Raw genomic sequence first — 16,667 nt, forward strand, 5'->3', positions numbered from 1 at the left:
GAATTATGGGGCCAAGTTTGCATTTTCTGGGTACTACCCATTTCATTTCTGGACATAATTCACTAGCTATATTATTATTTGCGTTAAGGTATCGAGTACTGCCAAAAACTTGAAGCTCCCTCCTGCTTTTTTATGCAGATTTTATACTCTATCCAGATTTTAATTAAAAGAATTCTCATGTTATAATTTATAATTTGTGGTCCTTTTAATAAAATTACATTCTTTATTATGCTTAGTCACAATTGACCGAGTTTCAATCCTATATGATGCGTCAAAATTATTTCAATGAAGGTGCTGTTCTTGTCTTTCTTTTTTCTCTTATATTGTTCCTTTTCTCTTAGGTGTTTAGTGGCGGTAAAGGTTCTAAAGAATTACAAAGAAGCTTAGAGTGACTCCTCCATAGAAGTGACATCGTTTTCTTCATTCAAGCCCAAGCATATTACACATTTCATTGGTATAAAAGATAATTATCCAAGTTTGGAGTTTATAATTTATTAACCAAAGGAAGCTTAAACAAAATGCTCACAAGGTGATCTTTTGCGGCCACTAGTGTTGCTTTTGCATTTTCTTTTAAATTTTTTTGAAACTAGTGTGCTTTTAAAAAAATAAATTAATAGCTTATAATTTAATTCCCCAAATACTGGACGAATACCGATTTATATTTTATGTTGACTCAATCACAACTCTTTCTGACAGTTCTAATAGTTGGGGTAAAACTATTTAACTTTTAAGGTTTGATATATTATATTAGTGCTCTAACATTTTAAAAATATATTATTATTACCCTTCAATTCTGTAATAATATAACACTTTTTTCATTGGTTATTTTTTATTACTTAACTGTTAAACTATTGAAAAGTTTAGTGCTACTTTTCTTTTGTTGCTTTCGTCCTAGAATTTATTAGAACCAGTTTTTTTTTTTAAACAGTAGAATTGAAATAATGGCTATAATATTTGGGGGAAAATATAAATTGGATTTAAGGGCTCAAAAGACTTAGGTTTAAGCGGATTTATGGAGTTCAGCCTGAAATCAAAGTTATGGCCAGTGTGCTCGGGGAGTCTTTAATTAGGGGTGAAAGAATCATTTATTTATTGAAACTTAGGTTATACTGTTTTTGCAATTATCTTTACAGTGCATTCAAAAGAAAATAGAGGATAACAAGTTTTTGCAATTACCTTTACAGTGCATTCAAAAGAAAATAGAGGATAGCAATTATCACATGTAATAGTTGGCATGTAATTCCATTCCAGTTCTTACACCAAAAATCAAAATGAAAGAATCAGTTCTATATATTAACTTCAGGAAGGTGTTAAATTTAAGTTCTATTTTCCTCATTTGTAATTCAAAATAACTTCTTAGCATTATAATATAATCATATTTTCTAAAATTTGATAAAATAATTTATATTATTCTTAATACTCTAGTTGATCTTATATTTTTAAAATATATCTTTTACTAATTAATATAATTGCATTGCTCAATTTTGCTAATCTTATTAATTATTAATAATAATATTTTTCTGTCCAAACAATATCTAAATCTTAATACATTTGTGTATAAATCTGAGTTAATTACTATTATCATATTGAAGTTTGGACAAAATTACAAGTCCAATCTTGCTTTTTAAAAAGTAAACTAATTCCTCCATAATATTTGCTTTTCATAATTTTTAACTCTTTTTGTCATTTTGTTTTATAAGTTTAATTTGATACAATAGAGAGTTAAATTTAATTCTTAAATTTAATATCAAATATTAAAATTCTCTTAAAATAATTTATATTTTTAAATTTTTCTGATTTCCTTGAATTCTTTTAGAAAGAAAATCATGGATAGATCTTTTTATTGATCTTTTAGGAAAAAAGAATATAGATAGCTCATTTTAATTATCTTTTAATCTTTTCTTAATTAATACGCTTAATGAAAATAATTTATGCAACTGAATTCAAAGGTAAAAACTAATTCAAAGTTAATTTAATATACATTATGCAAATAATTTATGCAACAAAATTAATGAATTTGATAATAGTAGTAGGTGTTGGAATTAATTGTGTATGTAAATAATAGGAATAAACTGATAGTTGAGATTTTCAAATATTTTTAAAAAAAAAAGATAACAAAGAAATTAATTTTTCTCATTAAAACTACAGCATATGTTTTATAATTGGGCTATAATATCATCTCATTAAAAGTCTGTTTCTCGGTCATCTACAAAGGTTGAGTATAAGGCTCTCACAAATGCAGCAGCAGAGGTTACTTGGGTTAAAAATCTCTTGCATGAATTAGGTGTTTCTCTTCCAAAACCATCGAGCTTATTTTGTGACAATACAAGAGCAACATATTCGTGTGCTAATCCCGTCCATCACTCACGAATGAGACACCTGGCACTTGACTATCATTTCGTTTGTGAATAGGTCTACAATGGCTCTTTACCTGTACTGCACATTAGCTCGAAGGATCAATTAGTAGATACGCTTACCAAAGCTCTTGATCGCAGTCAATTTCTTCATTTTCGTTACAAGAGTAAGGTCTCCAATGGAACCTCCATCTTGCGGGGGCGTGTAGAGACTAAGTCTATGATATTAACAAACTCTGATTTAAATGTATAAAAGCTAAGATAGCTGTTGTAATCAGTTGTAACAACTTAGATTGTACAACTCATTTTCTAAATCTTACTATTGTAATTATATGCTATTTTATCTCTTAGATTCGTGTAATCTCTTTTATAAATTGTAATCATTGCAGCGATCAATATATAAGTTTCAACACAAATTCAATATCATTATATGCCAAACAACTGATTACCTGCTAAAGAAAGTTGTTTCAAAATCTTGAAATTTCCTAACAAGGTACCAGTAATCTTGAGTTGCAACTTATTTCGGGAAAGATCAAGTGTCTCCAAGACTTGGCAGTTGCTCAGACTATTTGGAAACGTAGTTCCAAAAAGTCTATTTTGCGACAAACTGAGCAAAGTAAGATTGTTACAGTGCCCAAACTCCATACTGGAGAAGCTACCAGATAAGTTATTATAAAGAAAGATCCAGATGCTTGAGAGATGGTAGTGAGTGTGCAACAAAGTTAGTAGGTATCTCCCTAGAGAGCAGATTATTTGAAAGGTTTAAAATTGAGAGACTCTTGCAAGATATAGGACTCACATCAAGTTTTCCTGACAGCTTATTACTAGAAAAGTTTAGGTAATTCAAGTTCTGGCAGATAGAAAGAGAACGGGTCAAGAAAGTAGAATCAGAAATCTAATTTTCTGAAAGATCAAGCTGAAGTAGGGAAGGACCAAATTGAAGAACTCCACCAGGAATAGAATTGTGAAAAAGATTAACAAAAGCCAAATAATTACAAGAAGAAAGGAAAGACTATCCTAGAAGAGGGTCAAAGATATTGTTGGAGGAAAGGTCAATGATCTCAAGAACACAAGGTGTAGCAGTAAAGGCAGACAGATCCCCAGTAGAGAAAGAATTGCCACTTAGACTAAGATGCTTTAGAGATGGCAAAGCAGTGAGGTCAGGAAGGTGCGGCCGAGGTTGAGAGAGGTCACATGGCCATCAGCAGAGCAAGAAACACCAAACCATGAACATGAAGTTGGTGAATTTGCAATCTAGTTGGCTAAGGACTTATTTGGATCAGATTGAACAGAGGATTGCTTGAAAGCTAACAATCTCACAACTTCAACATTGTCGATACTTTGTTTTGAAGCCAATTCTCTAGCTTGTGATGGTATGATCATTAACAAAAATAATATATAATAACCAAAGCTATAGATTCCATCTTTTGGTGATACCATCTTCCGTTCTCTCTTCATTTTCTTGTCTTAAATTTCTACTTCAACAATATAATCCCAATTGAAAGAATGTTCTTATTTTGGTCTAGTCATAGTTCTTTCTGGCCCGTCAGAAAGCTCTTTCCTTTATTATTATTTTTATTATTTTGCAGTTGAGTCATAAAGAATAAAGCCCAAATCTTTCTCTCTTACTCTTTGAAACTCCATATCAATGTTCTCAATTCGAGTCTTACGTGTTTTATTTCTCCATACATCTAGCCATGATTTCTTGCTTCAAAATCTGAAATTTAGAAAATTAAAATAAAAGATCACCAAAATGTACTTGAAAAACAAAATGAAGTAAACAAAAGAAGAGAGATGGTGGAAACTAATTACTATGAATAAAACAAAGTAATCAAGTAGAGAATTAAATTCAAGAATCATAAACACAAAGTAACCAGTTGTGGAGTTGTGACAAGTTGGGGGACAAGTACAGAAAAGAATAAAAGAATTCCATTAAGGAAAAAGAGATGATACGATGTAATATAATGTTGCAGGATCATCATGCTGAAAAAGGAAACAGATAAAACTTGAACAAAAGCAACGGATAAAATTTTAAAAAAGACAAAAAATAATATAGTAATACAAATTTCAGATTTGACCCAGAAGAGTAAGTGACTTCTTCTAACTCAAAGTAACTGGATATGAATGATAAGGTGCATTAGTTATTTCCAGTTATAATCCTGCTCCACTCCTAACTTTATAAAAGATCAAAAAGAATAAATGTCATATGTGATTCAATTTCTCACAAACATAAGTTTCTAGGCCTATACAAGGGATTTTGTTTATTTACTTAAGGAATGGACGGTTGTTAAAGATTTAAATCTTAGATGTATTTCTTGTACAATCTTGTCTATTAGATTAAGCACCAATATAATCATTTAATTGTAAACTATCATAGCTAATTTTATGGTGTTAGTGTTTTCTATCAAGTAGTTCATGAATATTGTCAACCTTTTATAGTAGCTCAAATGAGACACTGAGAAAAAAAACTTAATTCAGGAGTTTATTTTTATTTTATTTTTCCTTGTATTGCATTAATGTAGAATTTGCTCATGACCTCTAACGATAATTGTATCTATAATTGTGATGATTTCTTATGAAATTTTTAACAAAATACAGATCAAATGTAGGTTGCATAAATTTTAACTGTGATAGTAACCATAAAACATATTGTTGCTAATTCATAAAAGTTGAACTATTGAAAAGTTTAGTGCTAATTTTCTTTTGTTACTTTTGTCCTAGAATTTATTAGAACTAGTTTTTTTTCTTTTAAATTGTAGAATTGAAATAATGGGTAATATATTTGGGGGAAAATATACATTGGATCTAGGGGCTCAAAAGACTTAGGTTTAAGCAAATTCAAGGAGCTCAGCCTGAAATCAAAGTTAAGGCCAGTGTGCTCGGGGAGTCTTTAACTAGTGGTGAAATAAAAGCTATTGATAGGCCAATTTAGATGGCTAAGAGATGAGATTCGATTAGAGGGTCAATTGGACTTTCCTAATATGCCCAAGTCAATGCGGGATAAGAATTTATAATGATTTGAATTATTTTAAAAAAAAAAAGATCAAGCACCAGTTCAACTCTAGACTCAATGAGATCTATAAACACTATAAGCATACAGTGATGAAAGAATAGATGTTTTTGACTTGATGGACACGAAGGCAATAATAGTTAAATTTTTTGAAACTATTCTTAGCCATAAGAAACCGTCAATGGTACTGCTCCTACCAACACTAACAACACCATCGCTAATCAACAACCAACCATTACTTTGGTGGTAAAGCATAAAGGAAATGGTGGTCCTTTTGAGTTTGCTGATAGTGACGATGAAGTGCTGATTCTTCTCGCTTTTTCACTAAAAATCCTCGACTTGAGAAAATGATGAAACAAATGGACAAGATGAAAGGATGAATGGGAAGGAATACCTCAAAGGGAAAGGTGAATGTCTCTAACTTTAAGAAATTCGATGGTCCCGGGGATCTCACTTTTCTTAAATGCTTAATGAGTTCGCATATCTACATGCTTCATTCAAGTATGCTATTTGATCGGAGCTACTGCCTCGCTGGTGCTGGTAGTTGGATGAAAAAATAAAGAGAGGATTGGAAAGACGTGCTAAGAGATTTATGGGCCAATATGGATACAACACTCAAGTAAAAATAAGTGAATGTGCTTCCAATGTAGGCCGAGCTTAAGAGGAATTTGTATAGGATGAACAACGTGCGAATAACTCTAATTTAGTGTAGCTACTCAACCAAGGAAGTATTGAAACTACCGCATTGATATGAATGCCTGAGAAATAAGATAAAAAGGTGTGTGCTTAAAACAAGTAGATGGACTAGGTTAAAGTACTCTTGTTAGGGTTAGGAAAATATTCATCTATTTGTATACTTTCCAAACACATTATCTTTGATGCTAGAGGGGAAACTTAGGCTCCGTAAGGGATACAAACACTATTTGCAATGACATTTTAAAGTGTCAACTCCTTTTCCCGATAGTCACATAATCATTGTAGTTTCTTAGGTCCCTCGACAAAATGACTAATTTCAAAATGGGCCTAGTATTGAAGAGCAATTCCTCGACATTGAGGCCGGGCTAAAAACCTACTAGCGCTTACGAACTCTTGTAATTGAATATCTTATTGGATTAGGATTGAATTAGATTAGTAGGAACAAGTGTTTTCTTTTAGGATTTATGATTGAATTAGGTTAAAGATTTGAAATATATTAAATTAATTAATTAGATTAATAACCAGTTAATACTTAATTTTTTTATGAGATGAAAATTTTTTCATCCCCTTCACATGAAGTAGGAATGTGTGAGCGCAAATAGATTTTAGCCTTGGCTATGGGTGATATTTTATCTCATCATTGTATTGAGAAATTGCTCTTCATACTACCAAGTTCGTTTCAAAATGAGTTATTCGCTCGAGGGACCTATAGAGGACCACAATTATCATATTTTTTAGAATCGCGACCCAAAAATATAAGGACAAATAAGACAATTGGTATCACTTATAGAGAGCTAGAGATTATAGGTTCGAAAAGTAAAGTACGAATAGAGAAGGTCTGAGGCGTCCCTATCTGCAGATTCCACTCAAGTAAATGAATCTTTACATTTTAATCTAGTCAATTCTACTTATTTTAAACCATGAACCATTTCTTATCTAATGTGAGATGAGCAAACAAATTCTGACCTAATTGGTACCCCAATTAGCCCTAGCGGGAGGTACTTTGGTATCTTAAATTTTATCTTTACAAGCAAGGTGAATGCAATTTTATTACCTAAATCTAGGTGCCGGATTCATGTTCATCTTATAAGCATGTGAGTGATCACCCATAAATTTTAAGTTGATTTTAATCCCTTATATATGTGGTGAAAACCTAAAAGCAATAAAATAAAACATACATAGAAGGGGGGGAGGAGAAAAGAAAAATCCAGAAAAGGATTAAGGTGATCGGGGCGATTAAGGGGAGGAATTAATTACAATCATGGCTTAAAAATATCAAAAATAAGAAATTTAACTAATTAATTAACTAAAATTAATCCTAAAAGTCCAAAAAAGATCAGTTATGATATCTAAATCAGGTAAGTAGAACCTGTCACTCTGAAAAAAATTTTAAGTTAGTAAAGGAAATTAACTAAGAAGCAATAAACAAACAAATTATATAATGAAAAAGATTAAAACCAAATTAAGAAAGAAACATTCAATATAAAAATAATACTAAAGCTAAGCGAGCACTACGAGTAATAAGTTAATAAACTGTTAATTTAATACTTTCGGTGCAAAGGAAGCTAACCCGACACAAAAATAAAGTGTTTTCAGAGCGTTACTATTACAAATATTTATCAAATGGCTCAAACAATATCATGTCAATTATGACCATTGTAATAGAAATTTTAATTATCTTTAGTTAAAATCCACTTGCTTTCTTTAATAAATTTTGTTAGGTTTTTTAAATTTACTACTCATATATTTGTTTCAATTCAGATCCTATACTATACAATTATATAATTTCAACACATTAAAGAATATAAAAAAGAAGAAAAGTAAAGATTATAAGTTTGAAATAGAGATAATACTGGGAAAGAAACAACCTGTTACTCGTGGATAGATGGTCCTGAAGGCTTCTTCAACAATGTCCTGAAAGTAGCAAATTTATCTAATTGTGATGGATATAACACAAATGATCGCAGTCAATTAAAAGACTTGACTAAGACGCAGATGTAACAAACAAACATTTGATAACTCAGATTTTATTGCACAGTTAGTGTTGTCTTTATCCACACTGTTAGAAATTTGTGAAATTGCAGAAAAATTACAAGAAATTTACTAACGTTGCTGGTATTCTTGGCAGGAAAGCAGAAAAGGAAAAGATTAATTAAACCTGCTGGTATCAAACAATCAATAGAGGAAATGCTTGCTTGATTGCCATATCCAAACCCTCTTCCTATGCACAACCAGTCACACCATAATTGAGCAAAAGTAAAGATATAAATAAATGATACATGGACAAAAACCTCTAAATGAATTTTACACGTACAGAAATAGGAAATACTTACAAATGAAAAATGTAATGCTCACAAATGTAGAAGGTTTGAAATTGGGTTCCACCCATAATTCAGGGTCTCTTATCTGTTGGTAGTGCAAACTTTAGCTCAAATGGAATCTCGCAGAATCCTACAAGCTTTGCCAGACTATCTTAGCACTTTCAATGTGTATATGTGGATTTGTTCACAAACTGCAGTTTCCTCTGCTTCCCCATTTCATGTACGCGCCTCTCTCTCGTCGGCATTTAAACGTGAAGTCAACCTCTTTGCCAGAAACTCTCTTTCACGTCTCATTGCTCGAGTTAGTTTAAGCAAGACATAAAAGAAAATTAGTTTAAGCAATACAGCTCCAAGCAATGTGTCAGTTCCTAGGCTAAAAAGAGAGAAAAACCTTGACGATAGAGAAATTGTAAGCTCATCTCCAACACGAGGAGCAGGACTTGAACTGCCAAATGCCGCTTCATTTGCTTCCAGCATGAAGAATATGAAAATGAATTTCCTGATACTAAGTTACTACATAAATTCAAATGAAAATAACAGGCCAATATAGTAGTAGAGGACCAAATGAACTGCAAATACTATATAGCAAACAAGTAGCTGCTTGTGGTATTGCAGTTTGGCAACATGTTCCTTCAATTCTGTCACATAAGCTCTTATGCTTCTCACGTTCTCCTCTGCTGCATTTTCTTCATATTAACTGAACTAGAACGACAATAGCATAGAGTTCCTTCCTTTGATGAAACGTCTCCACATTCTTCACTTTTTGTAGGAGTCTCTTTCTCAGACTCTGGCTGGGTCTCACCGGATATGAAATGAAGTCTTCATTTCCCGGTGCTCTGTTTTCAATCTCATTTTCCAAAACTTGCTGGGAAGTTGGAGTCCCGGCAGGGGTATATGACCGCTTCTTTTCCCAACCCTGCAAGGAAAAAGAATTTCAAGATGTAGTCTACAGGAATCGGACAAGTACTTGTTGAACTTGCTTAGATGGTTCTGACAGTAGCACTTAGGTGTTATCCTAGAATCCATTATTACAACATGCAAGTATCGATATGAAGAAGGATATATTCTACATGTAAAAGTTGGAGACAAAAGCAAGGTATGAAATAAAACTTGACAATCAAAAAGTATGCTAATATTCAAATCTGACCTGAGCTTTCTTATCACAGTTATCAGAGTCATCAAACTAAAATTGAATAATATCAAATTTACCAATATCGGTTCCCATTTAATGCATATAATATCTAGCTTGAACTATAAACATAATATCTTAATGATATTCTCTGAGCCCCATCTGCATGTCTGTGAAGCTGTTTCACTTCCAGCAAGGTCTTCGAAATTTTGATAATCATGGGTGATTTCAGAAAGGTTTGAAATTGGGTTCCACCCATAATTCAGGGTCTCTTATCTGTTGGTAGTGCCACACTATCTCAGCACTTTCATGTGTATATGTGGATTTGTTCACAAACTGCAGTTTCCTCTGCTTCCTCATTTCATGTACGCGCCTCTCTCTCGTCGGCATTTAAACGTGAAGTCAACCTCTTTGCCAGAAACTCTCTTATCAGTCTCATTGCTCGAGTTAGTTTAAGCAAGACATAAGAGAAAATTAGTTTAAGCATTACAGCTCCAAGCAATGTTCGTAGGCTAAAAAGAGAGAAAAACCTTGAAGATAGAGAAATTGTAAGCTCATCTCCAGCACGAGGAGCGGGACTTGAATGCCAAATGCCGCTTCATTTGCTTCCAGCATGAAGAATATGAAAATGAATTTCCTGATACCAAATGAACTGCAAATACTATATAGCAAACAAGTAGCTGCTTGTGGTATTGCAGTTTGGCAACATGTTCCTTCAATTCTGTCACATAAGTTCTTATGCTTCTCACGTTCTCCTCTGCTGCATTTTCTTCATATTAACTGAACTAGAACGACAATAGCCTGGAGTTCCTTCCCGTGATGAAACGTCTCCACATTCTTCACTTTTTGTAGGATTCTCTTTCTCAGACTCTGGCTGGGTCTCACCGGATGTGAAATGAAGTCTTCATTTTGTGGTGCTCTGTTTTCAATCTCATTTTCCAAAACTTGCTGGGAAGTTGGAGTCCCAGCAGGGGTACATGACCGCTTCATTTCCCAACCCTGCAAGGAAAAAGAATTTCAGGATGTAGTCAACAGGAATCAGATAAGTATCGATATCAAGAAGGATATATTCTACATGTAAAAGATGGAGACAAAAAAAACGTATGAAATAAAACTTGACAATCAAAAAGTATGCTAATATTCAAATCTGACCTGAATAATATCAAATTTACCAATATCGGCACCTCTTATAGTTTCAGCAACTTAGTAAAGTAAAATCAAGCCATGCTCCCATTTAATGCATATAATATCTTAATGATATTCTCTGAGCCCCATCTGCATGTCTGTGAAGCTGTTTCACTTCTAGCAAGGTCTTCGAAATTTTGATAATCATGGGTGATTTCAGAAAGGTTAATAAATTGTTATTCTAATGCTTGCAGCGGCAAAGGAAGCTACACCAACACAAAGATACAGTTCTACACTAGGCACGCATACTTATAAGATGGCTCAAATGTTGATCATTGGTTGTGTTTTCTTCCACCAACTTCTCGACCACAGCTACTTTCTTCATATGAGAACCACAAAATAACCAGCAGTTGAGATAACACCTAACAGAAAATCTACTCTTTCAGAAAAAAGAAAGAAAGAAAGAAATGCGTATGCCTCTGGGTCATCTAGAATTCGACCTGATTCTGAATTCAGCAGATCCCTGACATTTTCATTATAAATCTCTAATCAAGAATCTTAATTGTAAAGTCTCTCTGTGCCGTCTGCACCCGGGCCAGTACTCAAAAGATCAGTTAATGAAGTTACAAAAGGAAACTACAAAATCAAGTGATTTACTTTAATATATACATCCTGATTTTCCACCCATTTTTTTGAAAATGAAAAGCCTCCTTTGTTGTCTATTGTCATAATAAATTACAATTTTGATAAACAGTAACAACAGATCCAGATTAAGCAACGATACACTCGTCTCAAAATAAAGAGATTAATTCAATCGCAACAAAATCTAAGAAGAAAAAGAAAGAAAAATAGCCTCTAATATATAAAAAAAAAAAAACAGCACCAAAAGTTTCTAAAGAAAAAGAGAAAGGAAAGTTAGTAACAGAGCGACAAAACATTTGGTAAAACCTGCCATTTCTAAAATGATAGTATCCAATTTACATAAAAGAAAATGATCATGAAACACAGCGTTTCCTTCAATTTAAGCGTGGATCTTAAGGAAATAAATTCAATACTCACGGAATTCTCAAGATAAGAACAATGCGGCAAGCTTTTCAAACAGAATCAGAGAAAGAGAGAGAGAGAGAGAGAGGGAGGAGTATTTAGAGAGAGAAGGAAAGAGAATGGGTATTTTTAAGGATGAAGAAGAAGAGATTTGTTTGTCTGTCTTTAATGAAGAAAAAAGGGCAGCTTTGTGTTGTGACCCACAATATAAACATTTGATTTTGTGAGCGCCAACGGCTAGTTTCTGTATATTCTTCTGCTGCGTTGGCGTGCCTTTAATCGCCAATGCAAAATTTGTGTATAAATCTCAATAAATTACTATTATCTTATTAAAGTTTAGACAAATTTACAAGTCCAATCTTGCTTTTAAAAAAAGTAAAGTAATTCCTTTATAATATTTGCTTTCTTAATTATTAACTCTTTTTATCATTTTATTTTATCAGTCACAAAGATCTTAATTTGGTCCTTATACTTATTATAAGTTTAATTTAATATAATAAAGAGTTAAATTTAGTTTTTATACTTAATATTAAATATTAAAATTCTTTTAAAATAATTTTTATTTTAAAATTTTTCTACTTTCCTTCAATTCTATTAGAAGAAAGAAAATCATGGATAGATCTTTTTATTTATTGATTGATCTTTTAGGAAAACAAATCATAGATATCTCATTTAATTATTTATTATTCTTTTTGTAATTAATACACTTAATGAAAATAATTTATGCAACTAAATTCAAAGGTAAAAACTAATTCAAAGTTAATTTAATATACATAATGCAAATAATTTATGCATAAAAATTAATGAATTTGATAATGGTTTACGTGTTAGAATTAATTGTGTAGGTAAATAATAGGAATAAACTGATAGCTGAGATTTTCAACTATTTAAAATAAAAAAATAACAAAGAAATTAACTTTCTCATTAAAACTAATAGGAAAAGGTGTAGTTTTAGCCTTAATATTTGGTGCGATGAGCGGCTTAGTTTTTAAATTATTTTTAAACGTAAATAAACTCTTAAAGTATAAAAAAACTTGTAATTTAAGCTCTTCGCAGTAACAAAATAATTATCACCATTGCTTAAAGTTGACACCATTATTTCTCCTTCTCCATGTTCTTCTTTTTCTTTCTTTCCCTATCCCATTTAAATCTAAGAAGAATAAATCTCATAAATGAAATTTGTTGTATTATTTGACATACAACTTGTAATTTTGCTACAATCTTTTATGTGGAACCAGTCCCAAAAGCATGTATTTGTTTCGTTAAATTATTGTAGTTCATATCTAAATTATTTAAGAAAAATCTAAATTAAAATTCAATTAAAATATTCATATCTAAATCTGTTCTAAATTCATTTAAAATATTATATTTATTATCTAAATTTGTCTAAATCCGAATAAAAATACATGCATATATACTATATGAACTCCTTAAGGACTCATTTAATATATATAATTATAAAATAAATTTTTAGATCTTTAAATATCGGATATTTTACCTATTAAATAGGTATTCATTTGTAATAATTAAAATATAAGATATATTAATAAAAATTAATAATATTACACTATTTTTAAAAATTGTATTATCTTATCAATAGATAAGCTAACGAGTTCCATCATTTATTTATTATAGTTCTATCAAGATTGCAATATTTCATTGTTATAATGAACAACGTTATCTGTCGATTTCAACCAAAACAACATAATATAAGAAAAATGAGCATCAGATATACAGTCCCAAAGTATTCAAAGGTTGAATCTTATTTTAAGACCTCCTCACTAAATTACAAGCATAATTGTAATACCTCATAATTTGTGAAGTTTAATTTTATTATTTTTTAGAGATATTTTAAAATTTTCTTTAGTTAAATGCTTATTTTTCAATTAAACTTGGATTTAATTTACACTAGATATTATTATTTATTTATTGTATAGGATTCTTATTATTATTATTTTAAGTCTAAAATTAGTGTTACATTATTGAAGTAATAATTAAGTATATAAATATATGTATAATTATAAAAATAGGAAAATTGAGCAAATAATTAGTTTTGGGGGGCATTTTCTATAGCTAGAATTTTTAAGGATAAAAGTGCATTTTCTCCTAAAACACAACCAAATCAGCAGCCCCTCTCTTTTCTTCTTCTTTCTTCCCGCGTGTCAGGCTCCCCACCACCATTTCTCACTCATTTTCTTCCATAACCATTGCCCATTTCTACCAACGATCCACTTGCTAGCCTTATTTTGCAAATCAGACATCGAAAATGGACTCGCCACCACCAAAAATGTCAAGAGTAGCCCTTTTCTCTATTTTTCCATCGCTGGAAGCTATGTCCAAATCTCAATGGAGCCGAAGCTTTCCGGCCTCTATTCGATGGTTTCCGATGAGATTCCAGAAAAGATATTTGAATATCTGGACTCCATGAATCATAAGTTTCGCGTCGGCTCCTCTAGATTCAAATTCTGACATTATTGACTGTAACGGCTTTTGGAGCCGGTATTTTTCGGACACGCAGAACTTTAGATTTTTGGCTTTGTAAAAATTTATTTGGACTCGATAAATTAATTAAAAAATTTAAAAATATTTTCACCATTAATAATTAATTTTAAACAAATAATTAAATTAAAATAAATTCATTGTTAGATTAATTATAAACATTATGGACTAATTAGTGGAATTAAAAAAATTATTTAGCTTTGTAATAATTGCGGCTATGAATAATTAAATTAGATTTTGAGAAATTATTTGTGAGTTGGATTATGAAATAAATATTAATGTCAGACTGTTAATTATTAGTTGTGAACTGTGTTGTGTTGCATAGCCGGAAAAATGATGCAAATATGGGTGACCCGACTACTGTAAATATTTGATAAATATTAGAAGTGTTTTTAGCAGGTTCTAGACCGGTTATATATAGGATAAATGTCTGTATTTTAGGGGAGGTTCTACCGAGTTTTCAACAGAACTATGAGTTAAAGTCGTATAATCAACGGTGTATGTGTCATGTCACTATTTAATACAATTTAAATATTATTATTACTATTTATTATTATTATCATTTTCAATATTATTATTATCTTAATTGCCATTATTTGCATCACTATTATTATATTTACTATGAATATTGCATTTAACCATAATTTCATTTAAATCGATGCTATTCAATTTTAGCATTTAATATTAAATTGAGTAATTCTATGATTGTCTGTGATTTACGTTATTTTAATATTATTGATGCTAAGATTGTACTGTAACTCGAGATGAGACGGCAGTAGAACATGCCATCTGATGGATTGCATTAGGACCACGCACCGATATAAATCAGAGACACGTAACAGGAGAATATTTATGTGATGTGCCATGGTCGAGCATTGCTCTCCAAGCGCTAGTCTTATTGGAAATAAGAGAGTCGATTGCCTGATAGAATTGGAGTATAGGATTTTGCTGATGTTCTCATCATGTATTTATTAAATTGAATTTTCTGAAATATGATATGACACGTACTTTAATTATTTCATGATAGTTTATATTTATTTAAATAATTATTTTATTGTGATAGTTGTGTTTGTTTGGGATTATATGATTTTAACTCACCCTCGAGACTGACAGTCTCAAACTAAATTTTTCAGGTGACAATTAAGTTATTTGCAGCTCCTCTCATTTTGCCAACCCGACTCTTTCCTTCCTCGGGCTTAACGTAACTATTTTTCTTATATTTCTAATTACATAAATTTCTCGATACTCCACAGTATTTGCATTTTCAGATTTATTATTTCTATTTGATTTGACAAACAACCTGTTGATGTATTAATTTTATTATTACTGATAAACCGGTATAAATTCTGTTGTAATTGTGTGGATGAATATTAGTATATTGAATAAAATTATATTTTAGTTGAGTCTTGATTAGCTAGGCTTGTTACGGGTTTCGGTGGTAAGCCTACCTATTCCCTAGCGCCGGTCACGGCCTACGGATCGGGTCGTGATAATAACTTAGTTGACCACTGCATTTTCTTTTTCCACTTAGAGAAAAGGTTATTTGTACTAGAAATAGTTGCGGCCAAATGCAATGCATATATATATGATATTTAATTCATGTAAGCAGTTCTTTATAAAGACTTATGCTCAAATTGTATATAAAAGAGAGCTTTATATAAACCAAAACTTTGATTTTTTTTTTGGTAGAAAAGGGAAGCAAGGGAAGAATTAGCACTCCTCTAAAAGCAGTTATACTTCTTTACACATAAATGCTAAGAGAGCTTGCAATAAGTGGTTATAAAGGGCCACATATCACCCAGAACAACAAAGAAATTTTCTTATTCTACTTTTTGTTTCATCGTTTAGATTCAATCCAGTAAGTTTGGGAGGATGAGCTCTTGACAACCTTTTTGTTGCTATTTCTATATATGAAAATAGTGTATTGACATAATCTTTTTATTTCCTAATTGGCTATCTATCTGTGCGCATAGGTATCTTTTTTTAAATTTGGCATGAATGGCTACTTTATGCTGTAAAAGGCTATTTCTTCTCTTAATCTTAATATCAGTAAACTTTTCACCGCCTTTATAGTTAATCAATTTCTTTGTTATTTAATGTTTCACTACTTTTTCAGCTTCCTACTTGTAACTTTTCTCCAATTATCAGCTCTCTATATATTTAGGTAACTAAATATGAATGATAAGGTGCATTAGTTATTTCGAGTTATAATTTTGCTCCAGTCCTAACTGTATGAAAGATCAAAAGGAATAAATAAGTGTCATCTCTGATTCAATTTCTCACAAACAGAAGTTTCCAGGCCTATACAAGAATTTGGTTTATTTACTTAAGGAATGGATGGTTGTTAAAGATTTGAATCTCATATGTATTTCTTCTACAATCTTGTCTATTTGATTAAGCATCAATATAATCATTTAATTGCACACTATCAGAGTTAATTTTATGGTCTTAGTGTTTTCCATCAACTAGTCCATCAATATTTTCAACCT

The 16,667-nt window shown here is 31.3% G+C and overlaps 1 long non-coding RNA gene across 4 annotated transcripts; it reads right to left on the reverse strand.

Annotated features, from left to right (window-relative positions):
• Positions 1-7,231: 7,231 nt before the first annotated feature.
• LOC107262580 lies at positions 7,232-11,936 on the reverse strand. Of its 4 annotated transcripts, none has more exons than XR_007214509.1 (5): positions 10,663-11,936; positions 9,529-10,509; positions 8,394-9,297; positions 8,219-8,281; positions 7,233-7,974 (listed from the first exon to the last, which is right to left on the reverse strand). It is a non-coding gene; the product is annotated as an uncharacterized LOC107262580 (long non-coding RNA). The 4 variants fall into 4 exon arrangements; XR_007214510.1 differs by having other exon boundaries at positions 7,739-7,974; positions 8,394-10,509; positions 10,663-11,219; positions 11,695-11,936; XR_007214508.1 differs by having other exon boundaries at positions 7,739-7,974; positions 10,041-10,509.
• Positions 11,937-16,667: the final 4,731 nt, after the last annotated feature.

The sequence above is a fragment of the Ricinus communis genome, unplaced genomic scaffold (assembly GCF_019578655.1).
Source record: "Ricinus communis isolate WT05 ecotype wild-type unplaced genomic scaffold, ASM1957865v1 Ctg35, whole genome shotgun sequence".
NCBI classification, from domain to species: Eukaryota; Viridiplantae; Streptophyta; class Magnoliopsida; order Malpighiales; family Euphorbiaceae; genus Ricinus; species Ricinus communis.